This window comes from Lonchura striata, chromosome 1, assembly GCF_050655825.1.
Source record: "Lonchura striata isolate lonStrDom1 chromosome 1, ASM5065582v1, whole genome shotgun sequence".
NCBI classification, from domain to species: Eukaryota; Metazoa; Chordata; class Aves; order Passeriformes; family Estrildidae; genus Lonchura; species Lonchura striata.
Window position 1 is genome coordinate 26,215,219 of NC_140703.1, and position 27,864 is coordinate 26,243,082.

General features: G+C 39.9%; 1 protein-coding gene across 32 annotated transcripts in view; it reads right to left on the reverse strand.

Moving 5' to 3' along the window:
- Positions 1 to 27,864, reverse strand: part of ZBTB20 (zinc finger and BTB domain containing 20) — a 503,540-nt gene that overhangs the window by 227,535 nt on the left and 248,141 nt on the right. The window contains exon 1 of one of the 32 annotated variants that reach the window (XM_021548950.4): positions 1 to 27,858. This exon is cut by the window's left edge and continues 18,257 nt beyond it. The exons of the other annotated variants lie outside the window; for them this stretch is intronic. The gene's annotated coding sequence lies outside the window, so the exon portion shown is untranslated. Of the gene's footprint in view, positions 27,859 to 27,864 lie in introns of those variants that run through there. 32 annotated transcript variants of the gene reach the window in all.

Consider the following 27,864-nt stretch of genomic DNA (forward strand, 5'->3'; position numbering starts at 1 on the left):
CTTTACCCATTTAAATGTGCAGCTGTTATCTGTTTGCTCAGCAGACAGGACAATGAGAAGAGACCCAAAAAATCAATACATGTAACATAAATATCTTAACTCTAACCTCAAATCAGTGCCAAGCCCATGAATCAGGCTATCTCTTTCTGAAAACACCAGCATTCTGGGCAGAAATACCACCTTTCTTTGGAAATCCTAATGCTATAAATATGACCTTACATGAAAAAGCTCACAGCCCTTTTCAGGTCAGTACTGTTCTGACCTCCTCCTTTACACAAGCAGTAATAGTCCTGGGCGAGCTGTCACAAGTACTAGGTTACATCAGACTCTATCAAGTAACACAAAATATAATAAGGATCTTGTGAATGTTCCCCAGAAAATAAAAAGAAGACATTGCAAGTGAACCCTTGCTCTCCTGAACCATAGGTTTCATGCCCCATCTGAAAATTCCATTATAACTTCTAGATAAATACAGGATCTGAATGATGATGATGGTGAATGTCGATCTTGTGGAAGTAACTAACACTGACTTTGCAAATCCTTAACACCAAATCTGGAACAAAACAATCAGGAGTTTCCTTCTAACATGGCGGTCCTTTAATGTGCACTGCTGGGAGTGCTCACAGTATCTCTCAGCTGCACTCCTGAGCCATGGCAGGAAAAAAACCTCCAGCAACAGTCAGAAACCTATGGAGCACAAGCAAAACCTATGTTTTGGAAAAATAGGCCTCACTGAACCTGGAAAGTATTACCATATCTTGCTTTCCTGTGTAGGAAGTTTTTCACCTCCATTTTAAGCAAGACAGAGCAAACAAAAGGCAATTCTGTTTCGTTTCCTCTAACATGGCACCATGTGACAGTCCAAGTGTTTGCTTGTGTCTCCTTGGAGTGGGTGATGCAGATTAGACATGGCTGCAAGGCAGAAGAGTGGCTCAGAGCTCAGGATTCCTTTCAGGGGTGACCAACAGAAGATGTGAGTTTGCTCATGCACCACGTCACCCCCTTGGTCTGATGAAAGCCTCCACACCTCCCCTCCCTCCACTCTCCTTTAATCTCTGCATGCTGCTATGCGGAAGGTGCCAACTTGAGAACAGACAGTTCTGAAAAGAAGGCAATTAAAAAAAAAAAAGCACAGTACTTTAGAAATTTAAACAACAAGCCCTGTGATCAAAATAATTCATAAAGGGAAGGATTTTATGAAGTCATTTCGCAAGCACACAATGCCATTTTTTTTGCTTTGTTTTTTAAATAAATCCGTCAGTACACATGCCAAGGCAACACATCTGAATACAATATCAGTAGACACACCCTGAATCCCTGTGCTTGTGCTCTCCCAAGTTACAGCAAAGGCTAAAAGTTGGGCTTTTTGCCCAAATTTTAACAATTATCAATTTATTTCTTTTCATTTGGGTGTGTTAGTTAAAGCCTTTTTCTTCCCCCTCGCTTCCCCTTTCTCCTCCTTTAAGAGAGTTTCTTTTTCTCCTCCCTTAACAAAAAAAAAAAAATCTGAAAAATGGATTTTTCTCCTACTGACGGTAAGTGTGTCTGCTTTAAAAAAAAAAAAAATACCTAAAGAGATCTAACTTATAATGAATCCCTCTGGCATAAGGAAGCCTGTTCTAATCTCTCTTTATAGGGCTTGAGTGATAGTTTGGCTCAACGAGTATTGACAGGGCCGTCCTGTTTCTCAGGCCTTCATTTTCACTGAGTTGGAAAAAGGATACAGTGCATTTTTACATTCTCCAAGTCTGCAGTTGTTTTTATATAAGAAGCAATTTGCTTGGGTCACATCAGGTCAAATGGGAAGCCTGCCCAGCTCTTGGTTTTAAAGGAAAAACATACAGAAAGACACAAAAACACAGCAGTTTCCTTCATTAAATTCCACTCTACCTGCCATGGGCTTGCAGCCACAATGGAATTTCCCACACTGGCTGACCATAGCTAAACTTTTTTTTTCCTTCTCCCAGTAAAAAGTCTTACTAGTTTTCTTTCAAGTGAACTTTGAGGTAAGGGTTATTAAAGTCGATGTAATTGTCCTTTTCAATAAAGAAATAAATTAATAAAGGCCTTCACGGGATTGTGGCCAAATGTTGAAGTCCTTATTGAAGCCCAGATTCTGATCTTTGTTACAGTGCTGTAAGTCAAAAGCAACTCTTCTAAAGTTGTTGGAATTGTGCCTGGGTAAAAGATCAGGATCTTGCCTCAGTTTTTAACTTATTTCTTACTCAGGGAAAACCTCACCTGACTCTGGTATGAATTTGCCCGAGTTAAGACTGCCTGTGAAGCACAGCATGAAGCCTGTCTCTGGAATTTGTTAGGTGCTCTGCTGGGCTCTTCCAACCTCGCACTGCCTTCAACACTTGAAAGGAATGGCACCCAAATAACTGCCTTTCTTCTTACTTAGTAATTGCAAAAGTTACCTGAACTCCCAAAGAAAAGACAAACAGCCCCAGTGCACTCCCAGCCTCCCAAACGATCACTGGAACCTGAGGTGAAATTCTACCCTGGGCTGCAAGAAGAAGACACCGAGGGAGTGACTCGGTGGGAACACTTTTAAGAACAACAGGATCACCAATATGCTTCATTGATTTCAATGCAGCCCTTAGGAGAAGCAGAGCTGCTTGCTTTGCTTTGACTGTGAATTTATTGTACACACAGGCAAGGGGAGCGGGGGGGAAGAGAGAGATAAATAAGGGATATATCCTGAACCAGAGGTGAGGCTGTTTCTTTTAAGTTGCTAAAAAGGTGTTTAATTCAAATTCCAATTCATCTAACTATCAAAGCATTTATACCTGGCCTCTCTCTGCTGAACATCCAGTTGTTCCCACTGCTTTGCTACTAGTTTGCATTTAACTGCAAATGCTATAATTATGTTTGCAGAGCAGTTTCCATTCAGACTGTTTGCCCATAACTTTCTGCAAAGTTCTCCTTTTGGCCTGGAAGAAGACCAGTTCTTGCAAATGAATGATGCAAAGCATAAAGCAGATTGGGGGCAGGTGGAAAGGAAATAGTGGAGGATCTGCTCAGCCTTGACAGGGCACCACAAGTGGGTGGCCCCTGCCCTTTCTCACAGTTTTCTCCATGCTGAAAAGCTGTTCAGCTTGCTTCCCCCTCCCCCTACAATAAATTAAAAAAAAAAATAAAGAAGGAGAAAAGAGAAAAAAACCCACAAAACCAAAAACACAGTTGGCTCCATTCCCCTGCATCCTCTGTTTTCCAGACACTCATGTGTGAAACAAAAGCAGTTTTGCCTGAATCAGAGCTGAGGATTGCTGGACTTGGCCTCTGATGGATTCTTTGACTTACTATCATGACTTTCATCCAGAGATCACAAAGGGGTTTGCTCTATTTATCACACCGGGCAGACCTTTGAAGCAGTCTGAGCCAAATAAGGGCGGAGTCCCTTCTTGCCTCGCAGTGTCCTTTCCCTGGCTGTCTCAGAAACAAATGAGTTTTTAAAAATTTCATATACTCTCTTTGGTTTCACAGGCTGGCTATTAAGATACTGCAAAGTTCTTTATTTTGTTTTCCTACGGTCAGATGGTTCCTTTCTTTTTCTTTTCTCCCTGCTCTCTCTGGTGTCTGTTTTTCTAGTTGATTCATCTATTATCCCTCTTTATGTAATTAAATTTCTCTACTCAGTGTGTCATTGTGCTCAGGCTGTATTGTGCTCTGTCACCTCCAATTCCTTTCCTTGAGAAACTCCATATCCCAATTCCTCTTTAAAGTTGATTGCTGAAGCATTTGTTCTTTCAGCATCCCCACACATTTATAAACTAGAGATTAGTTCACTTTGTCTGACTTCCAAACCCATTTGCTGCTTGAGACCATTTCATGATCTTGTCTATTCATGTGGATAAACAACAACAACAACAAAAATCATCTGTACAATGAATTAGGAAGAATAAACAGCAATTGCATGGAACAAATACCATTGAGGGTGAAATTAGTAACAGACACAGTTTTTGCTGATGTTGCCCCTGCCTGAGCTATTTTACTTTGACTTACCTTCAGCCAGTAGGATTTCACAAGTTAAAAGGATGAGATACCTTTTTAGCAGAACCAAGTGATGTACCATAATATTTAGCTCATGATTCCAGCATTTCTATCCTGAAGAGTCCCTAAACTCACAAACTTCTGTCTAGATGATTAATCTGAATACTCTGCAGTTCCCCAAAGCAGTCCATTATTTCCCACAAAGCCTTTAAAACTCCTACTAAATTCATGATTTTGAAGTGATGTCTGGCTAACAGATGTGCTTGTTCTGACACTTTTAGATATCTTCCCTCAAAACAAGAGTCCTTTCAACAATTCAAATTCAAGTCAGTGGCAAAATTCCTATTGATTTAAAAAGATATGCTTAACTCTTGAAATAAGGAACTGAGCCTATCAATCACTTTGTGTGTAACATCAGAATAAATGCCGAAATTCCAGTCTCCATGTGTATCCATCAAATTGTTTTCATTATCTGCTGTTTAAAAATATGGCAGAAGACAAGAAAAAAAAAGAGTTTTGAAATGGTTTACAGGAGAAATGAAGGCTGAAGTTAGATGCAGCTCAAGAAGCTTTCATGAGCAGGAGAAGGGCTGCAAGAAGGTCACCTTTTCCTTGAGAATGGGGCTTTGAGCACACTGGTCTAGTAGAAGGTGGTTTGGAACTAAATGATCTTAATTTAAGGACCCTTTCAGCCCAAACAATTCTATGTTTCTATGATCAGATGTGACATTTATGGCAGCCTCCTCAGCAGACTTCCATTCCTCTGAAATGGCCTGAGACTCAATTTGGAAGACATCACACACCTCATTTCTCTGCTTGAACCCCCTTGGATCTGCATTTCTACTCACACAGATGTACAGTCCTGAAAGCTTCCAGGCTTCACAATCTGCAAGACTCGGAAAAACTGGATCATCTCTATGCAACCACAAATGGTATAAAAGAAGACAGAAGTGAGAAACAGAACTTTTTGTGTCTCTGGTACAAACCTCTACATGGTAAATGCCTCATCAGAGACTAATGATCTGTTGGAGAGAGAACTAGGAGACTAGGTGTACCACTGAAGTCTTAGAGAAACATTTGCCAGCAGAGCTTCAATTCTGGTCAGGGAAACTTAACAGCCTTAAACACCACAACTGACTAAATAAATGTCTTAAAAATTTATAAATGACAGCAGGAATGACTGCAATTATGCTTATTAGCAGATAAAAATGTCTCTAAAGGATTGGATTGGGGGGGTTATAAAGGAAAACAGGAAACAGGCTCATTGAATACATCTGTGGTGCATGGTTAATCTAAGCCTTGCATACGTTCATTTTCCATGCCAAGCATGATCAGTATAAGACATGATTATAGTCTACCAGTTCTAGAGGTTAAAGCTCGAACTACTAAGGAAAACTAGCTTAAAATTATAATCATGTTAAGATATTGGACATATTTTCTTAAAGATCTGCTTAGCAATTTTGTATTTTGACTGCTTCAAAAATATTCCCAGAATCAAGCCTTTAAAATTAACTACTTCATTATTTGCTAAGGATTTTTCTGAAGCCAGACTAAGAAAAAAGTTGCAAGTATGTTAAAAGTTCTCCTCTATAACCTGCTCGTGCTACATTCAGCCTAATTGAAGTTCCACACAATTTATGATTTTTACAGTCTTCAAGAGTGGTAGGAACAGGAAAGAGAAAGTAAGAGATATTAATCAATCACACTTCAATGATTTTGATATTTAGGATAAAATCAGATACCCAGAAAGAAAATATTTATAATTTATTTCAGTATCTCTGGGATTTAAGATTTCTTATTATTTATTTGTTTAAATTGTAGATAATTTAATTACTAAAGTACCTAATTGATAAAATAACTGGGCAGAGGTAAAAAAAAATCATTAATGATAAGTTAACCACCAACAAAAGCAATATTTATCCTTTTAAAAACTCTTACATCAAGAGCAGCTAGCCTTCCTGCCTGCAGAGCCAGGCACTATTCCTATTTTCTGTACAGTGAAAACCATAAAACACATTCTACAGACAAAGAAAGATATGAAGTATGGGGCCTCCAAAAGCAATTTGCAAGCTGGAGATCACAAACTCTTTCAAGGATCCTGCTGTTTTACTGCTCAGCTGGGCTGGGCTGGGCTTGCAGCTGGGACCTGGGTGAGCTGCTAACCTTGGCCTCCCTGGTCCTCGCAGCAAGAGGGACGGAAATGATTCAGCAGTGCCCAGTGCCAGCACAGCCCTGCTGTGCATCACACAGAATCCTCCTGTCACACAGCATCCATCCTCCCGTCACACAGCATCTTCCTATCACCCTCCATGCTCCCGTCACACACCCTCCATCCTCCCGTCGCACAGCATCCTCCCATCACCCTCCATCCTCCCTGCTCAGCCCTGTGGCTGCCTGGAGCTCAGAGCCCTCATGGGCCTCAGCACAGCTCAGTGCTCAAACCTTCCCTGCACTGGTAGGGCTGATTTTGTAAGGGAGGTGAGGATACCCAGATTTCTAACTTATATTGTATCCATCACCACAACTGAAATACTTGGATTTTTTTTTTTCACATTTCAAAACTTGCCAAGATCTTGATTTTTATTAATTTAATATTATTATCATTATTTTCACCTAATGTGCAATTCCTGCATAGAAAGATCTAGCTGGGTACTGTGTTTGAGAAGCCAAAGCTGCATGAATGCTCTAGAAAGATTCAGCATTCACTTGCTCAAAATGGCAAGTTTCAATGAGATTTTCCTTGCTTTAATTGGTTTGAGCTAGCTCTTTGGCATTGTCTAATAAATAATAGAAGCTACACACTGCACTGTTATAACATCACTCATCTAAGGATCTCATAACTTAATTAAGAGGGACACTGTCAGGTTAAAAATCATATATTTTTTATTAGGCAATTTCCTTATCTATGTTACTAATAACATTTTAGGCTATTAAGCTGGAACAATTTCTTAAAATCTAATTTAACATCTACTACTAGCATGTATATATTATATATACACACATCTGGTTTACTCTCTGAGATATTAAAACAGATGTGCTAGCTTTACTTTCATTCTAAGTTGGTTTCATTTACAGATTTACATGTGTGAATAGTGTTCTTCCTTCAGAGTGGTATAAACACTTCACAAGAACATTTATATGCAAACAAAAAACTGTATTAACATTCAAGAAAATAAAACATATGTTTTTGTTAATATAAGACTTGCAAGGATTCAACAATAAAACTTTATTTTTGGAGAAAACTGCCTAACATTGTATGGTGGTTATTTTCACTTTCTCTAAAGGGAAGGTGACAAGTACTATTTCTGTAGTGCTTAATTATGGGAGAGCACAAATCTGTTTGCTGTGAGGGAATACATCATTAATAAATTCATTCCGCTATATTTGAGCCTCTTTAGATAACCAGAAATGTTGCTGTTACTTTGCTGAGGCTTAAAGCAAGGCTTGCTTTTTGATGGGAGAAGCTAGCTGTGGGGACAGTTAGCATAATGAAGTTTCTACCTGCCAGAGTTCAGCTCAACTCTAAGTCTACATGGCACTGCCATAATAGGGGGACAGTCACTAAAGCACGGCGGGGTCCCTGGGAATCGATACAAATAAAGTGTAACATCAAAAACCTCACTGCATATTTTTCCAGGCTTCACTTAATACCGGGTAAAACTAAGACACATGATCAAAGTCACACAGTGAGTTGATGATAAAACCAAAACAAAAATCCATAGACTGCACCATTCTTTTCTCACTGAACTGCTTAGCTTCTTCCTGATGTTTCAATGTATTTCATACGAAGAACAACAAAAAAAAAAAAAAGCCATTTCTCACTTTTACTCTTATTAGCTAATACAGCAAGATAGATGGGGATTTGACTTTCAGCAGGCCATTTTGAGTCTCAAGAGATTCCTCCTCTTTCTTCCCTTCCCTAAGGTCAGTGATCAGCAGAGCAGGTGTTCACTTGCAGATCCAGAGCTCCTGACACAAAAGGAGTTTTATATTTCATTTTGCTTTTCAATGGTCCATTGCTCAGATATCGGTCCCAGAAGACATTCTGCCAACTACTGAACTTTTTAAGCAGGTGGGGGTTGAAATGAGAAGCAGGTCACGGAGTCAACAGCACGAGTCAGCTCTGTCTACTGTTTAAAAAGCCAACTGCAGTAAGACTGGAAAACCCAGAAATAATAAAAATTTAGAGCCAAAAGGCCTCTTAAGAGCCAGTCAGGAGCCATGGGGCTGTGCTAAAGCCAGCCCTGAAGAATGGTGGCACAACCTGATAGTCACAACTAAACACAACGCTGTTGTGCACAAGACTCCTTGAAATGAGAAACACTAAGTTCTTGAGCTTAAATGAGACTGCCTTCAAACTCAGCTGCAAATGCTACATGCCCAAGGCTAACATGTTTCACATTGCAGAGACAATATGAAACTAGGCCAAGGACCACCTTCTATGACAGGAATAATTAAAGAAACATTATTCGGCCTGAAAATGTGTTTTATGCAGTAAATATGTGAGCTTTCAGAGGTACCCTTTTGCTGGCTGGCTGTAGTAGTGGCACTCCAGAGTATGTTTGTTTGCTCATAGCCAAACCTCTGATAATCTCTTCTAAAACTTTTTTTATTTCACATTAACAGCATTTTATGTTGGGGTCAGATATAACTGCATGAGAGTCATAGTTTTCAAAAAGGGCAGGAGAGTGTATCCAGGCTGCTACAAAATATGGATCCCAAAGAGAGATTTTTCATGTTTCATCTATTCAGGATCCAGGATATAACAGCTTAGAACCCATGGCATGGGTCTGAATGGTGGAATTCTGTATCATCATTCCTCTATCATCATCCTGTATCAGCCAACCAGAAAGTTGCTTCACAGGCTTGGTTAAGTCTTTCAGATTATTGGTGTTTCATTTTCATAATTAGTAATGTGTGAAGCTTGTTTTGAGTGACATTGCTTTAGCACTGTGAAGTCCAACCATCATTATGTACATCTCAGCCAAGCCAGCCAGGGACAACAGAGAGGATATTGCTTTTCAAAACTGTATTTGTGTCTTTATGTTGTTGTCTTAAAAGTATGAGGTCTGATTAATCTGGTATTAATGTGTATAATTGTCTCATTAATCAGCACAGACCTTTTTCAGCTCTGTGTATGCTTCAGCAGTGAATAAATTGTAACGCTGATGGTATTTTTCAAGTAAGACAATTTTTAAATGTCACACGCACATATATATGTCTGAAGATATCTGCCTTCCTCCCTGGCTATTCATAAGACCAGAATATCAAATTTAAAGGGAGCTTGTCCAACACTCCAAAGTCAAGCCTGCCTAAGTGTCAAGCACAGCTTTCACCCTTCAGGCCCACTTTGCTTGCTTTAAGGGTATATTAATGTCCAGAAAGCAAATTTAGTGCTGTATTTCTATGGTTAGTGAAGTTTCTCTTAAAATTTAGAAACAAATCATTAGTTCATGGATTTAAAAATACTGCTGAAGCCAAAGTAAAAAGAAAAACTCAACACATTAAGACTTGATACAACTTAAAGTTCATATTTACTCTAATTACTGAGGAAAAATGTCACAGCAAACCAACTGTAGCTATCTATAAAGGAATTTAAGACTGACTCTGAGGCCTGATATCCTTTTCTGGTGGGCAGGCTGAGCATGCAGAGAAGATGTTTACAGTATGGTATACTCTTTAACTGCTAAAACAATTAGCCAGAGCAACCACAAGCCAATGGCCTCAACCCTTTCCACATAAAGGCTAACAAATTCAAGTTGACCATTACCCTGAAATAATCCTGGTAGGCCACAACATGGTGATATTCATTACATGAACACCAGTTCAAAGGTGTTGGAAAACACAAGTAGAAAACTTGGTTTTACAGAGCTGAGCACTAGCAACAAATACTTGGATTTTCAATGTTGATTACACAGGAAGCAAAATTAGTTTTTGTGTTTGAGTAGTTGATTGTATTCCCCACCTCTGTCTCCTTTGCCCATTCTTGGGCTCAACATGCCCTAATTCTCCCCCTCAGATACACACCAGCTCATTTACATTCTTCCTTCCTCTTGCATTCCTCCAGCCTCTGTGTCCTTAACCAGCAATCAACCCATGTTTTTGTAAATGTTTCTATTCTCCCTTCCCTCTTTAGTCATGGCATGAACCTGCAGAAGGGCATTTTTCTCCCAGACATCCTTCTGTCAGGTTGTGTCAAGCCTGGTAAGGCAGTAGCCTCTGCAGAAATGCTCTGCTGGGAATGGATCCCTCTAGGGTTCAAAGGACTAAAATGGAGTCTTTTTGTCTATGTTTTACTATCATCAGACAGTACAACCACTAATTATAACTTTGCCTTGTCCCTCATCTCTCCCTGAACCTTTTCCTCTCTTCCCTGTGAGGACAGTTCAAAACAGCAGAGTATATCCTTTGGGTATGTAAGGAAGGCCTCCTTCATTAAATGCTATGAAGTGCTTTGCTATCCTCAGAAGCGTGGTGTTATTTAAGTGCTAATCACTCTAGTCTCCAGTATATCCAAAATTATTTCACTTGTTACCAAAAAGCTCCATTGTCACACATTACATTGCTGCTGCACTGAAAAATAATTAACAGCCTACATTTTGGGGTCCATTATTTTAGCTGGCTGCCTGATTAGGGAATTATCCAGCATTCCCAAGTTTTCAACAGAGAAATTAGAAAACATTAAAAAGGTAGGCCAGGGAACAGCTCTGTGAAACAACTCATACAAAGAATGAGAAAAGAGACCATTCCTTCCAAACACTAAGACAAAACAGTAGCTAAAAGTCAAGGCAATCTAATGTAGCAAGCAATCTATATGATAATTTAAGAAAGCAATCTTTTAGATAGAGTCCCAAAGATTATCAAACTCAAGTATTCAGTAAACCATTCTTAACCAGAAATCCTAAAAGTTATGAAGAACAGTACATACTGCTCAAAACAGAAAGTGTAACATATGGTGATACAATTTTTAATTTCAAGCAACATATAAGAGAGGATGTATAGAAGAGAAACAATCTCTAGTATTTTGACCACTAGAAAATTAGGAATTTGATGTCCCCTCTCTTCCTTGTTCAGAACCTCTTCAATTCCTTGCCTCTCTATATGCAACCAACTTGATAATCTTGAAGTCTAGCTCATACCCTGGTATAAGTCAGAGAAACAATACCCTTAACTGACCCCAGCAAAAGCAGCTGTGGCTGAAAACTGCATCCTCAGACTTCAGTGCCCAGCAGGGTAAGACCTGCATCACTTCTTTATCCTTTAGAGCTTCCAAATTCACCTACCAAATACTTGGATTACAAAAAAAAAAAAAAAAAACCAAAAAACCAAAAACAAACAAAAAAAACCACCAAAAAACCCCCAAAAAACCACAACAAACCAGAAAACCAAAACCCATCAAACCACCCTTCCCCCAGAAAAACCCCAACCACCACAACAAACCCAAATCACAAAACCCCTGGGTACCAGTGACACGGAAGTACCAGTGATACAGAAAATTCAATAAATAAATAAGCCAACTTCCAAAGCTTTCAACAGATATATAAGTAAGCTGCCTAAGAACAAATCTGTAGCTGGAGGTAGAGGAGCAAATGTCTTAGAAGACAGTACAGGAATTTTAAGAACCTGAATCTCAGGATCAAACTCAGCCTTAGAAACACAGAAGTCTGGAAAGGGGCATCTTCCAAGGACTCTTTCCTCACATTCCAAACTGGTGGTTTGGGGCTTTTTTTTCTCTTACTGTCTCAAAGCTGTAAAAAGTCATCTTTCTTTTCTTTCCAGCTCCAACTCCTGACTTCCAACACTGCCAGCCAGGCCAGCACCCAATGCACTCTGCCTCCAGCCACTGTGGAATTTCTCACCCTGGCACCACATGCCCAGCTGTGCTCATGGAAGTGGAAAATTTGACAGTGTTGTCAAAGATACAACCTGGGATAATTGTTCCTCAGAGTTCCTATGTCAGTGAATATTCTCATATTCCTCTCACAGGGAAGCCACTATACCTTTCATATTCTTCTGCTCACAGCCACAGAATTCCTCTTTGCCATTAAAGCAGCAGTTAAATATGTTATAATGTGAGAAAAGATTTTAAAATCTTGTGCAGATTAAAGCCAACAATGCCATAACTGTATCTGGTTTAATAAGGTCTTTGTGCAGCATAAACATGGGAAGGAAAGGAAAAAGAAACCAAAATGTATCTATCTATGTTTATGTAACACAGATGGATGTGCTTCATGCCTGTAAAATCCTTATTTTATAAATTCAGCACATAGCTTACGCTTGTGTTAATGCAAGAAAGAAAAATTACTATTACACTACAAACACTTTGGGATAAATTTTAAATAAAACATAGAAAGAAAAGCTGTGCAGTAACTCACAGCCAGCTGGAGATCTGGTGCTCAGACAACAGATCCCAGTATGAGGAATCATTTTCACCTCAGATTCACAATTTCCACCTTCAGATCAATCTAACCTTGCTATCTATCTAACCTCATTGGAAGGCCACTGTTACTGTGCCTGAGCTGCCCTTGATGCCCATTGCCTCCATCCCACTGTTCCTGGGATGCAGAACATGCTTGCTTCCCCAGGTCCTCTGGGAGAGTGGTGCCAAAGCCCAGGGCTGAGGAGTTCCAGGCTGGTATGGTGTTCAGTTTTCCTCTTAAGTACGTTTTATATGGGTTTGGGATGTTTTAGGGACACAGAACTTAAAAAAAAAAAAAGATGTCAAAAAAGTCCTTCCCACTCCAGCAGGACAAAGGCTACATTTTCTAATGTTTTCCACTGATTTTCCTCTGTTTTTCCCTGTCCCCTGCCACAACCAGTGATGTTGTACCTGATGTAACTGATTACTTGCAAGTCATCTTTTTTTTTTTTTTTTTTTTTTTTTTTTTTTTTTAGTGCCAGCCAATGCTTAAACTATCAAAAACCAGAGTCATGACTGGAGAGACATTCCCTCTGCTGCTTCCTTCTGTTCCTTTTGCTACAAGGCAAAGTGCCATTGCTATTGGAAGCAGAACATTCCTACTCTACCCATAAAACTTCAATGACAGTTTCTATGAGAAGTTTTCTACTCTCATATCTGTGCATGCTGCTGTAAAGGCAAGCCTTACACTGATCTCAACACTTTTAGGTGAAACCTTATATTAATAGAGCAAATTAAGCCACCACCTCTAGCTGGTCTCAGACGAAGCCTGATCTCCCATTAGAAACAGAGACCACTTGAAACCACAATAGCTTAACCAAAGCCACTCAGGTATTATACTGGTATCTCAACATTGTTTTGGTGATCCAGAAAACACAAATAAATAGCTGATGCTCAGTGTGGAAAGAAATGTGGTTGGCAATACATTAAGTGATATTATTTCTTTTGATTACACAGAACAATGTTCACAGTGTAAACCTCTCCTAGTAACCCTAAGAAGGGTCCCCTCCATTCATTTTTACACAGAAGCAGGTGTACTTTATTCACAAATCAGTGTGTCTCTTCCAAAAATTAGTCATGATGTGAGGCAATTAAGAAATACCTTAATGACTAAATGGAGGTGCACAAAATCCTTAGGCACTCAATGAAATTTAGGCCAAAAATATAAACCATGCATAAATAATAAATGTATTAAGTTCAATGAATGCCTTTTCCTATACATTTTGTATGCTATGAATTGAGAGAAATGAAAAAACATGAAGTAGATACAAATACATGCATACACAGAGAGAAAATTATGTGGTCCTTTCTAGCATGAAAAGGAAATTATTAAAAGTTGGATAAACAACAACGGAGGATATGACAGGGGCAGCTGGAGAACCACACTAGGGGACAGAACTTCTAAGTGAATCCACACAAAAAAAATGTCTCCCCTGACAATCCGTTGTTCTTCAAAGAGAATAATGATTCTAGAGATGAGTTTGCATTTGTCTTTGGATGTCACAATAAATGCTAAGAAAGCAGCTGAATGAGAGTTATTATTTCCTCTGAGCAATGAAGGATTTGGTAGACTGTCAGAACAGCAGCACCCGCAATCACAGGGCAGATACAAAGCAACAGCAAGCTAGCGGGGAGCTCAGAATCTGTCCAGGGCCTGGGGAAAGGAAGATGAAAGAGGCCATGGGGCAAACTGGAGATCTAAGAAAGGTAGATCTAAGGACCACAACTGCAAGGCAGCTGTTAAACCATGAGGGAAATAGGAGCACTGTTTGAGAACAGGAGGCATAATGCTTTCCAAGACCAAGAGAACACAAACGCCTGCAGCTTGGTGGAGTGCTCCATGGAGGTCTATGCTACTTTGTTGGAGTAACTCAGACAGTTTGGGGATACTGGGGATGCATCCAAGTCCTTATCCTATTCATACATGTACTACTCTGAGCACAGCAGAAGGACTTGTAACCCATCGGTGCTCAAGAGTATCACAGCTATATCCTGGGCTATCTAATCCTCCCTCTCTAATTGAGCAGGCTGGGCACAACATAAATCCAGCCCTACCTCTCAGTCACAAGATGCTTTTCCAACTGGCCTGATGGAGTACTTGGCCTGACGATGACTCTTACAGTCAGATGTGCAATCTACCCTCTGGCTCCCTGTTGGTTTGGACTCAGTGCCTATACAGTCTAATACTCAAGACTGCAAGACATAAAAGGGAGATTCCTGTTTGACTGTATAAGACAGTACGTTGCTGACAACAGGTAAGCCACATCCTTGGCACCTACTGCTGGCAGAACTGGCCCTTTCCACTGCACACTCTTGCCTGCAGTGCTCCTATATAGAAGAAGACAACTGTAAATGACACTAAATTATATTTCAAGACACTTTAGGGCAGGAAAAACATCACAAACTGACCTAACAAAGTAGGGTGTAACCTCCCATCTGGTCAGGCTGCCTTGGAGTGTTGGTGTCACAATACTGAGGAACCTGTTTCACTATTTGCTAACTTTCATGGCACATCTGAATATTTTTGTTTAATCAGAACCAAGCCTAAAATGGACTATGGATTATGTTACAAAAGCATAAAAATATCTTCTAAATCCACAGCCCTGCCCTACACCCCCATACCATTCTATCAAAACATACATGGGAAAATGTTTACAAGTTACAGTCTTCCAGCTAAGCTTAGTTTCCTGTATATATTTCTAAATGCAATGTCTCAAGAACACACACATACAAAAATCTAAAAATGCAGGTGGTGGCTGCACAGTGCTGAGCTTTAAATTTTGGATTTGAACCATGTTATCTTCTTATCCATCAGCTTCAGTCTTTCAGTTTTCTCCGGTACAGTTGGGTTATAGGATGAAGTTCAGACTATAATTGAACAAAGGGGAATGCTGCCTTTTCTGTATGTCAGGGTGCTTGCTCACAGTTAAGGGAAACTCAGAATCACAGTTTAATTTGGGATTTTCAAAGCTGAGATTTCTTAATTTCAAAGACTGAGCTAAGTCTGTAAATTTCAAAATATCTAGCAAAGCATCAAAAATAAGAGAACAGAGAAATCACCAGAAGACATTACAGTGTTTAAACTAGGGCAAAGAAATAACTGATATGGATATTGGATTTGCATGGCAAGGCTTTGGTAGCAAGGGGGCTATAGGGGTGGCTTCTTTGAGAATCTGCCAGAAGCTTCCCCTACATCCAAGAGATCCAGGGCCAGATGGCTCCACCGCTGGCCAAGGCTGAGCCCATCAGTGACTGCGACAGCTCCTCTGGGACAATGAAAAGGAGGATAAAAATCTGCAGAACAGCAGCAGCACAAAGGGGTTAGAATATGTGAGAGAAACAACTTTGCAGGCATCAAGATCAGTGGAGAAGGAGGGGAAGGAGGTGCTCCTGAAGGCACTGGAGCAGGAATTCCCCTGCAGCCCCTGGTGAGGTAGAATGTGCCCCCACAGCCCATACAAGTCCACAGTGGAGCAAGACCCACCTGCAGCTGATGGAAGACACCACAATAGTGCAAGTGGATTTCTGAAGAAGACTACATCCCTTTGGGAGGCGCATGCTGGAACAGATTCCTGGCATGACCTGTGACCTCAGAGACAGAGAAGTCCACTCTGAAGCAGGTTTACTGGCAGGACTTGTGACACTGTGGGAGATCCACACTGGAGCAGCAAGTTCCTGAAGGGTCTGCACCCTGTGGAAGGGACCCTGCTTGTAAAGAACTGTAGCTTGTGGGAAGGATTCAGGTTGGAGAAGTTCATGGAGGGATGTCTCCCATGAGGAGGACCTCATGCTGAAGTAGGAAAAGGGTGTGAGGAGCCCTCCCCCTAAGGAGGAAGGATTGGCAGAGACAATTTGGATAATCTGACCAAAGCCCGCATTCCCTATCCCCCTGTGTCACTGCAGGGAGGGGTTAGAGAAAATCAGGAGTGAAGAGAAACTAAAGAAGAAAGGAGGAGTGGGGAGAAGTTTGTTTTAAGATTTGGTTTTATCTTTCATTATCCTACTTGGATTTGACATGTAAAAAATTGTATTAATTTTCCCCAAGTTGAGTTTGTTTTGCTCGTAATGGTACTTCCTGAGTGATCTCTCCCTGTCCTTATCACGACCAAGAGTAATATTTTCTCTCCCCTGTCCAGGTGAGGAGGGGAGTTATAGAGCAGTTTTGGTGGGACCCTATGGACCAGCCAAGGTCAGAATATTATACATGGAATTGGGCTTTTCCTCATTTCACTCTCACAATCCTGTGGTAAACCATTTCACTTCATTTTTGGTTTAATTAAGGAAAAAATTATTGAAAACTCTCCTGCTCAGAATGAGAACATATTAATCTTTTGTTCTGAGTAATAGGGTGCAAAGAAATGTAGTCCTGGCAGGATACTAATTTTTGATGCTGTCAATTAAAAAACTTCTCCTGGTGTTTTGAGTGGAAAAAATCTCTCAGAAAGTGTTTTTATTGAAGCACCCAGTTCCAAGTCCTGGATTATTAGGTTAAGCTCCATCAGCAGAGAGACCAATATAAATGCTTTTCATACCATCTGCCTTGATGCCTTGACAAAAAAATAAAGAAGGGAAAATACATTAGTCAAAATTTCTCTGATTTAACCTGTTTCCCTTTAATACAAAGCTAGGAACTTCAGGTCCTAAAAATAAAAAAAAAAAATGTGATTACATTTTTCTTTTTATCTTTCTCAAAACGTTACAGAACATCCCAAACCACCCAGTGTTCCCAGGACTTAATTTCTTTTTATATTTTGAAATCAGAAAAGCAGCTTTAAGTATAGGCACTAGCAAATAATTTGCTCCACTCTCTTTTGCTGTTCTGAAGAGAGCTTGTTACAGTGCATGCATTTTACCTAGTGTTCATTGGGAGGCTCTATACAATTACCAGGCTTTTGATTTTCCTGTTTAAAAACAAATTAGGGTGGTGTGCAGGGCCTTGCAATATTAGGCAGCAATTCCAATAGCTAATGATGGAGGACTTGGTGAAGGTGTTAGTGATCCATCTGGCCAATTAGAAGAGAAACTTAGGCAGAGTCCAATATTATTTCTCAGTTATGGTGGCTGTGACATCAAGACTTGAGAAGCAGCAAGATTTGGTGTGAAACAATCAAGTGAATCCATACAGAGAAAAATCAGGGGAGAGCTGCTGGAATCCCGCAGCAGAGAGGAAAGGGAAAATGCTATCTGCCAGAGATGTACCTTGACTTACGAACACGAAAGAGGGTTGGACTTCAAAAAAACCAAACCAGCTCAGACATGAAACAGATATTGATAAAGTCTGTCTTTCTACAGATTTGCAATCAGAGCGTGTGAGCAGCAGACAAGAGGAGTACAATGTCTTTGGACTTCTCTCCCAGAGCAAAGATAATGTTGGTGAGCAGAAGACAGCCTGTGCTGTGGCTCTTCTATGCTGGCCAGCCAACTGTCCTCTGCCAAATATGCTTAGCTTGTTCTGCTTGTTTTTCCCTCAGCAGGGGCACTACTCTGAGTTTTTCTCCTCTCTTTAGATACCCATTCTGTTGAAAACAAATCAGCTTTTCAGTTCTTTCCAACTCAGCTGAACGGTATCAGCACACTCAACAGCTATGAACGGGTGTGACAGACGGCAACAGGGACAGGCAGTCCCACAAACTCAGATGAGATAACTTGGTAACCAGTACTCCACGAATCTGAAGTGTTTCAAATCTGAAAGTGGATCCAAACTTTATCTTAAGCCATGGCCAAGGTAAAGAGAGACCAAGGTCTTCCCATGTGGACCTCTGTGAGGCCTGAACATGCACTCCTTTCTCTCGTGGGTTATTTCTCATGACTGCAGAAGCTGGCCAGCAGGATTGCCCACTGCCTAATTTGGAAATGGATACTGTACAGCACTACATGTATTTCACATCACAGGCTGTTTTAAAAATTTTTTCTTGATTTTTCTTGTCTTGCAGCTTTAAGAGCATATTACTTGAACTCAGAAGTAAACAAAAACATTTCTTCCTGTCCTTTCCCACCTGAGAGATGACTGCTGCTCTCACTTTGAGGAGGTTAGCACAACCCTTCTGTCTCATACCCAGTCCCCCATGTCAGCTTTTATTCCTTTCTCTCATCTTTCAGTCACGACAGGAGAAGGAGTTAAAAATCTCATGCTGTTTTTTGGCCAGTACCTTCTTAAGTATGTCACCCCTCCCCACGCACACAGGAGTTGCACTGCCCTCTCCCTGGATGGTTCCACATATCTGTTCTCTGAAGTTACAGAGATGGGAATGATTTTCCTCCACATGAAATACTGTATAAAGAGTGTGGGTGGGAAATATGCAGTGTAATGGAACTGAAACCCCATAAGGGAAATCAATGCAGGCAGCTGCTGATACACTATTTACTTGGATAAATCATCTATTTTTCTCCCAGGTCAGATGACTTGAGGTATCACCTACCCAGGATGGCAAGTGCAAATATAAATAATAAATAAAACTAACTGAGGAAGAATTCTCACTCTAATGGGGTTTTGTAGAGAACTAAGTTTCAGTTTAACTTAATCCTTGCTGTCTTCTGTGTCTCCAGCAGCAGAAACATCTGGTCGGTTTTAGATTCCCCTTGGATTCCCAACTTCAAAGGGAGTTATAAAGAATAACAAATACATGTACTGGCACTGAAAAAAAAAAATTAGAGCAGCAGGAGAGAATGGTAAAATTGTCCTTATTTGACTGCTAGTGACAGGCGCCACAGGCAGAACTGTGAGAAAAAATCTTAACGGCTCAGGCAAATAAGCTTTTTGGGTTTTTTGGGTTTTTTTTTGTTTTTTTGGTTTTTTTTTGTGTTGTATTTTTTTTTACTAATGACTGGCTCTCTGTACTAATGACGCAGAAAATCTATGGGATCTGCCCCATAATGGCAAGAAGCACATGTGCCAACAAATATGCACGCAAGGGTATGCAGAAAATAGATTTCAAATCAGATATGTACTAAATAATAGGCAGGAAACTAGGAACTAAATTTTGTTCCCAGCCTTTTCACTGACAGTGCCCTATGTGTACCGCTAGCTAAATAATACAGGTCCAAATGTTGTCCCTTTAAAGTCAGTAGGTTGTTGTAAAGTATGGCCAGAAACAATGACGGTCACATGCACTTTTCAAATCCTGCTTCAAAACCTCCAGGAACAGGGGTAGGTAAGCAAACACAGTAACAGATGTCTGCAGCTCTCTGTCTTTCCTTTTACTCTCTGGTGGCTGGAAAGTGAATGCTGTGCTCCTTCCACAAATGCAGCACACCAGCAACCACTTATGACATGTTTCTGCCCTTACATGCAGTGAAAAGAAGCATCTAGCTTCACCCTGAGCTTCTGAATCAGTGCACTCATGAAATAATCACACCCCATTCCTCACCTCATCCATGCAACATCATGACCTCCTTTTTCTATTTATTGTTTACTACTTCAGTCACAGGGTTAATAAAATAAATGTAATATGAAGGATGTGTGAGGATTCAGAAACCTGTGTGAAGCCGACTATCTGCTAAACATTAACTTGTGCTGTATGAACATTAACTGTTGTATGAAAGCTGAACTTGTTACTCCCTTTCATCAAAACTATAGACTCCTAAATGCCTGGCATCATGTAATGCAAATTTATAAGATGGATGCCAGAGAGGAAAATTACAGAATAGACTTTTGCAAATAGTATTAAAACCACAGCCATCCTTCCTTCACCTCACTTTACAGAGAGTCCATAGAATATAAGTTTTGAAAGCAGTAATCAAATAAATTCCAACGATTCCTGAATCAAAGAGACTGATCAACTTGTGTATATTTGATGGGACAAGAAAAGCTGTATTTGGCAAATAAATGATTTCTTACAAATAACTCATTCAGTTCTGTTGCTGGAGCTGCAATCATGACTTTTTTCCTGACCTTATTTTGCCTTATTATGTCATGAGGTAAGCAGCTTCCCATTGTTTCATCTTTAAAGATATTTCAGGATTTCTTAAATGCCGCACATAACAGCAAGATGATATAAATATTTTCCCATAAATACAGGAATCTCATTTTTATATGAACCTTTCAGAAGTTTCAGTTGCAAAAATCTGAAGTTCTTGTCTTGTACAGTGCAATGACCAAAGGACTTAGACACTTTTGCAACAGGCCCCTTACCTAAAGGACCCTATTCCCAAATTTATTTCTCACTGAATACTAAAAACCTGTATGTGAAGATGCTTTAAAAACTGCTATAGAAATAGGAATTAAAGAATATACTGTGAAATTTGTTACGTTTGAGACAGGAATCAGCAATTTTTGAAACTGCTGCTGTTATCTCTATTAAACAGTTGAGTAAGAAAAGGGAATCGAGAACTAACCTAAACGCAGTCAGGAAGACAATTCTATAGATGTGTACTACTAATAGCTTTTTCAGAGCCAGCGGGATAATCTCATTTCTTCTTCCCAAGTTAAACTTGGGTGCAGTCTCTGACTTCTTGACCTGAGGACTGTTGATTCTTGAAAGGGAGCCTGCCTTCTTAGTGGAGCTGTGTTGCTACAATCTTCCTATGAGGAACCCTTTTGGAATTACGCTTGCAATTGCCATTTGCCAGCAAAATGGCCCATTTACCTCTACAAGGAAAGACTGAACAAAAAGATCAGTAGATCTCAGGACTCCGCAAACTCATACTCCCAGAGGTGATTCCATCAAGTAACACTTAAAACCAAGTCAACATCGGACATTTTCTAACTTTTGTATTTGCACCAGGAGAGCTGTACTGCCAGTGCTGATTTGGGGCTGAAGGCAGCACAGGCTGCAACAGCTTAAACAAAAGTCACGGGTTCTGACTGAATCCGGCCGTGTGAATTGAGAATTTCCAACGTGAACTTGATCCCCAGCCTTCTAAAGCCAAGGAGAAGCTTAGATGAGGCTCAATACACATTCCAAGGAAACTTCATCTGTTTTCTACAAGAAATGTTAGGACAACCACTAACAAACACCTCATGAGTTACATGCCAGGACTTCTCCAAACATCTTTCCAGATGTTTCTTTACATCCTGTTTATGGTCCATTACATTCTCTTGTGAGTAGGGCTGGTAGACCAGCTCCTACATGGTCTAATAGTTTCTTGAGCACCTTTCCTGTGCTCTTACATATCTGCGGGCATTCAGGCACAATACAGCAATTGAATAGAACTGTTATAAACACAGTTGAATTCCTGACCAACCCTCAGCATGCACATATGCATTTGCAAAGCATTAATGGCATGGTAAGCTAAAAACAACCATTCTAATAATATCAGCCAGCTAGGCAAGACCTACAGATGCTTTCTGTTTGCTTGGGGTATTTTACTGCTTATATTATTATCTTTGTGATCTGCTCTGCTTCACCAGCATGCAGGAAATATTGAGAGTGTGTCCACAACATAAACTGCTTTATTTCTTTATTTAACAAGCTCTGAGGTGGAGGAGCTTTTATTTTTGTACTTTTTAAGGCCTAAATACATTTATATCCCAACCCTTCATGTCCAAGACCAGTGCAAAATGTATTCTTCAGATTAAATCAGTCTTCTTAAGACTAAATTTAATTTATACTGATATAGTAGGTTATGTGATTAATCATGCAAAAAATGCTAGTGAATACAGAAGACAGCTGTTGGACAAAGAATACCTTTCTGTCAGTCTTGTCACAGGCCTGTTTACAGAGAAATACTGAACCAACAACACTATTGCACCATTGCACCAATATATATTTACTTAAAGCAGCTTTTCTGTATCACAAAATACCCCTTTTCTGGTATGAAAAACATAAACAGTAGATTAGGTGGTCACATTAATGGAAAAAAATTTTAATTGGCATTACTTTGTCACCTTCTAGGAGTGAGAACTCCAAAGTTTGCAGAACCAAAACTTCTCTGGAATGGGTGATGAGACATTCACTGATCTATCCCAAACTTACAGAAGTTGCAGTGCTGACATTTTCAAGGAATTACAAGATCATTGTATCTATTCAAGCTCAAGGCAGACAGACCTGAATAACCAAAGTATCATGAGTGGGTTAAGCAGCTCAATCCTTCAAAAAATAGGGATCATCACACTGTTCAGACAAGGTCAGATGCTTTAGATTTTCCAGCAAGAGAACAATTCTTAACTATGTTCTATGCTTTTAATCTTTACCCTTACCCTATTTGTCTAACATACCCCACTTATATTCATGGTTTTCTTTTGTGGAGTGCTCTCACTGAAATAGATTTAGTCCAGTCCTGAAGAATTTAAACTTAGATGAAGCAGTAATATAAAGTATCCCCAAGGCATCTACCACATTGTGGCCCTTGACAAGACTGCTGCCAGAAGAATTTCACTATTTAAGTGTACAGCTTCTACATGAGAAAGAAAAAGAGATAATGTGTCATGGGTGTTATACAGGATAAGAAAAGATGCAAAGCCATAATCAGAATGTGTTCTTCTAAGGGAAGGTCCCTTTTAAATCAAATCTAGGAAGTAACAAATAAAGTGAATACACTAATCTTAACTAATATTAACTTTGCACTCACACTACCATTACCTTCAACTGGTTTTTCCCTTTGCAAGCAGCTGTACTCAGATGGACAGCCAGAATTTGACTGGGAACCAGCCCACAGAGATGGAAGTCAGGAGAGCCCAAACAGTATCAGAGCCTTCCCAGTTTGATGAGCAGAAACACAGAAAGCATTTCCAGGGGAGATCTACATACAGTTACAGAGAGATAGATTCTGATCAACTGTTACTGAACAATGGTAGAGTAACATCAATACAAGAAGATTTCAGCATAGTCTAAGGGTCTGAGAATTATTTAACTTTAACTGAACACCACCATGTCAACTAAAGCATTAAGTGCCACATCCAGTTTTTCTTGAGTGCTTCCAGGGACACTGGCTCCACCACTTCCCTGGTTGCAGCCACTGCAATGCTTTACAACCTCTTAAATGAAAAAATCTTCCTGAAGTCCAACTTCAACCTCCCCTGGCACAGCTTGAGGCCTCCTTCCTCTTGTCCTATTGAGTCCTCATATTTTTTTATTTTTTTTAATTAAAAAGATTCAGTAGAATTCCAATGAAGCACTCCTTTAAGCACCATCTAGAAGAGCCCAAACACAACCCAATATTTTTGCTTCACAGGATAGCTAGACTTTGAAATTTGCTTTTGTTTCACAGTTGAATTAAACACTGCATTGCAAAGTTACCAATGAAACAAAAATAAAAAATCATTTCAATCAATTGAATGTTGTTTTGACAAAATAATTTTGTTTTGATAGCTACTCTCAGCTTTGATTTAAATTTTATATTAGAACATAAAATACATTTTTTAAATAAAAGTTTGAAACAAATGCATTTCTGTTCCACAAATGCCAAAAAGCTTTATCTGGAAATATGAATACAAAAAACAAATAAAAATCCTGGAAGTATTTTTTTTAACAAACTAGCATTTCCACACAAAGAGAATACCAGTATGTATTTTTTAGTGCTTCTAATCTTGACATTCAGTACACTTTAGTGAGCCTCAGAAGTTTGTGATACCTGTGCAATATTACCAATATATCAGTGACAACCTAATTATTATTAAGAATCCAGTTGATACGCTGCTCTTGTCCAAGAACAGGTGGAGCTTACTGATATAGGAAAGGTAAGAGGCTGTTTCAGACAGCCAGTTATGTAGCAACTAACACACATCTTGTTGGGTCAGGTACTATTCATTACTGCTGCCATTTGGGGAAGTATCAGAACCAGTTCTGAGCAGGATAAAGCAGCAGAGTGAAGAGTCACAGACAGCCCTATTCCTCCAGAAGAATCTGAAGTGAGGAGAAATGAGAGGAATGTCAGTTGTTTCTGCTCTGCCCTTTAACCCTAAACTTAGCTGGTAAAAAAATGTAAGAGCAGTTGTGATTGAAGATATTTAACATCTAAAATTCCTTAAACTGCTTGCTTCACCTGCTAAGAAAGCTCTTGATCACTGCTCATACATTTGTAAATTACTAAAATGCAAAATACCATGAAGTCATGTGAAGCCTGACTGAAACTATAAGACAAATCTTGGCCGAAACAGGGAAGAAGTGAGGGCTTTCACCAGATCAGGTAGCAGCAGGAGTGCCAACATATGAAACTGTTCATGTAGGACAAGCAGAATGAGAGCTGAAGCACAGCACATCATTCCCAGTCATCCCTGGCTCTTTCAGCACTGAGATGCTTATGGGAAGTGGTTGTGTCCCATGGCATTTGGTGAGGGGTTTCTGTAACATGGTCAGAATCTCAGTAAGAACCAAGAAAATTTTGTTTCATATAAAGTGCATTTCTGAATGCAGGGTTTGGAGAAGAAGTATTCAAACAACTGTGCTGTCTAGTCCCCGATGAAAGTATTTTTAACCAGAACTTGAACCTGCCAACTACAACATCAGATGCCACACTTGTCAAGGCTGAGATGGGCAAAATCTTGGGGAAAACGTTTGGGACTACCTTGCTTGTGGAGTTTTCTAGGTATTAGATTTGGGGAGAGGTACATGGGAGGAGATAAGAGTGGCTAAAGTAAAAGGAGTTTGGATTGTATATCCTCACCAACAGGTTATTAGCACAACAGAGAAAGCTTGTTCAAAATCTTGAACTACAATTACCTCTAAAAGAGCTTTTCCTGCTGCAAGCCAAGCACTGTTGAATTTGTGTTCTGCATACCGGACCCATGTGCTGACACTTTCCACAATCTGAAAGGAACTGAAAACCCTACCCTTCATGCTGTGTGAGCCTGCAGCAAAGGCTGTCTGTAACCCTTTCCTAACAGTAAGATTTCAGAGGAACTGCCTGAGGAAGATGATTGAATCCTCACCCTGCACAAAATAAAAATACAGATTTAGAGACCACAGAAAACAAGAAATACCCAAATGCATGTCCATGCCTCAGCATCCTCACCACTAGCAGTCAATGGTCTCTGGACTTAGATCCACATCAAGTAAAAAAGGTTCCCTTTACAAAACAGTGCCTCTTCTGAACTAAGGATTTTCAATCCTTTTACCAGCAGTTTCTCTCTCCCTTAGCTGGTCTTAATTATTAAAACAAACAAACAAGAAAACCCCTCCCTCTGCTAAGCATCCCTCCACTCTTCTCTTTTAACTTTCCTTGTGTCTCCCTTCACGCCTCCCTGGGTTTGTTGTTTTTAAGCCCATGCACCAACCTGCTCTCTTTGTTCTTTTTTTTTTTTTTTTTCATTCTGTTTGCTTAAAACTCCAAGCCCTAAAACCCAAAAGCAAATTTGGAGAAAACTGGCTTTCTCTAGTTATCCCATTGTTCTTCTCAGGCAAGATCTATTTCAGATGTTTCTATTTCAAATATTTAATGACAGACCTATTCATACAAAGACATGCCAACACCACTCCCCTGTCTCTTTGGCATGATGCAAAGCACAGAAAAAGATTGTCACAAGATACAAGGACTCTGTTAGTCAATAAAATCAACTTCTAACTCATAAACTATGCAGCAGATTCCATACATTGCCACATGCCAGAAGCACGAGCCTGACAAAAGCAGTTTCAAAGGGAATGTCATGGGCCAGGCTCATCCTTTTAGCACTACCACAGTGGACCTTGTCTGGCTTCCCTTCCAAGAGGACGTGTAGAGAACCTAAAAATTGTATTGAGCCGTGGAGAGTTAACTTATTTCTGGGGTCTTGTCTTCACTGCAATGTTGTTTGTAAGTACAATGCTAATGTTGCCCCCAGCACGACTCCCACCCACAACAGAAGCCTCTTGCTCAAACTAAGTGCTATTTTAAATTGACTCCTTGGCCTAAAAGCAGATTACAAGTGGCAGTCCATGTGTTGTAGCTGCCAGTGTCAGTAACACAGTGGGAACTCATCAATTCTCTAGTTGTGGGTTTAAAGGGCTGATCTAAGATCCTGCCTTGTAACTGGGGTCTAGACTAAAAACATGGAATCTTTATTCCCAGTTATCTGCACTAAGCTCAAGCAGGTAGAGGTGATGGTCAGACATTAATAATCTGCTTCTCCTCTCCTTGGTCTTGCAGTATATTCTGACAAAGAAATTCTCCAAGTTTGCAGAAGAAACTGCATGCCACAAATCAGGCTTGGAGAGAGAACCCTTACAAACACCAGTCTGCTGTAATGGCTGTAACAAACTGAGTCAACACAGCTAAAACAATACCAGTGATCATCGCTTTTACCCACTACCTCTGCCTGCCCAGGCCATTGTTTGGAGTGAGGATGGCTTTTTGCAAGTCCCTTAGAGTCACCATCTGTGAAACACAGCACAGCTGTACCAACAGGCCACATGAACACAGAATTTGGCCTTGTGTGAACTGCAGGTCTTACAAATACAGTCAAAAGCATTTCAAGGCACACGTGGCATGTGAGAGCAAGTAAAGGTGTCCATGGTTAGCTGCTGTGTGGCAGCTCCAACCTCTTGCATATTGACTGTTACCTACATGATCCTTCTTTCCACTCGATTGAATTGGCATGAGATTAGCAAATCTATGGACTGGCAACTAATACAACCCACCACAAAAGTGGCTATATTATCATCTCAACATCTCATGCTCTACTTTATTTACAGCCTTCAGGGCTGTAATCCCAACTGGTAGGTTTAATTAGTGGTGAATGTACTTTAACAACAAATTGGACCTTCTTCTTGGGCATCAGAGATCCTTTCCACAGATGACTGCGGATTTTGAAGAGACAAATTTTGGGGATGTTGGGGAGATAGTTTTTTTATATCACATCTGAAAAGCTAGCATCACTGTCTGGCTCACAAGAGGACTTGGCAGCAAGCCAGACTATGACTATCCAGAAGACTCTTCCCTCCGTGTCAGAGTAGGAAGACACATAATGGAAACTTGCAACAAAGCACAAATAATTCTATTTAGAAGTCAATACAAAGTTGTGGGCTACAAGGCCAGCTGCAGGAGCTGTCTTTTTTCTTGTGAGTTTTGAGCCAAAGCATGGGATGGCATGGCAGGCACCACCAGAGTATGTAAATATCTACTCTTGCTTTTCCCAGTCTGTAACCATTAGCAAATGCCTTACTACAAAACTGCAAGTGCAGTAGGGTTTTAGCAGCCTTTTTCCTCTCTTTGCTCTGGGATTTTTCTTTTCTTGGCTGTAACTAGTTGTAACCAGTTGTGAATAAGTCGTTATCCCTCTGTGCAACTCACAGCAACTAAAAGAAACCAGTGTCATTATGAAATTAAAAAAAAAAAAAAGAAAAGAAAAAGGAAAAAAAAAAAGTTTTGTTTTATGGTTAATTATCCATGGTCTATTTACAAAATAAATCAACCCATTGTGCACCACCAGGATTTGTGGCCTCATTTGAACTTTGCTTTTCATTAATCACTTTATAAATAAAAGCTAACTAGTTGTTTTTTTATTCATTTTGGTTTATTACTTGCATCTGGGTATAAAGTGTAAAAATGGTGAAAGAACAAAGTATGGATTATTCACCCTCAGTTTCATGACTTAC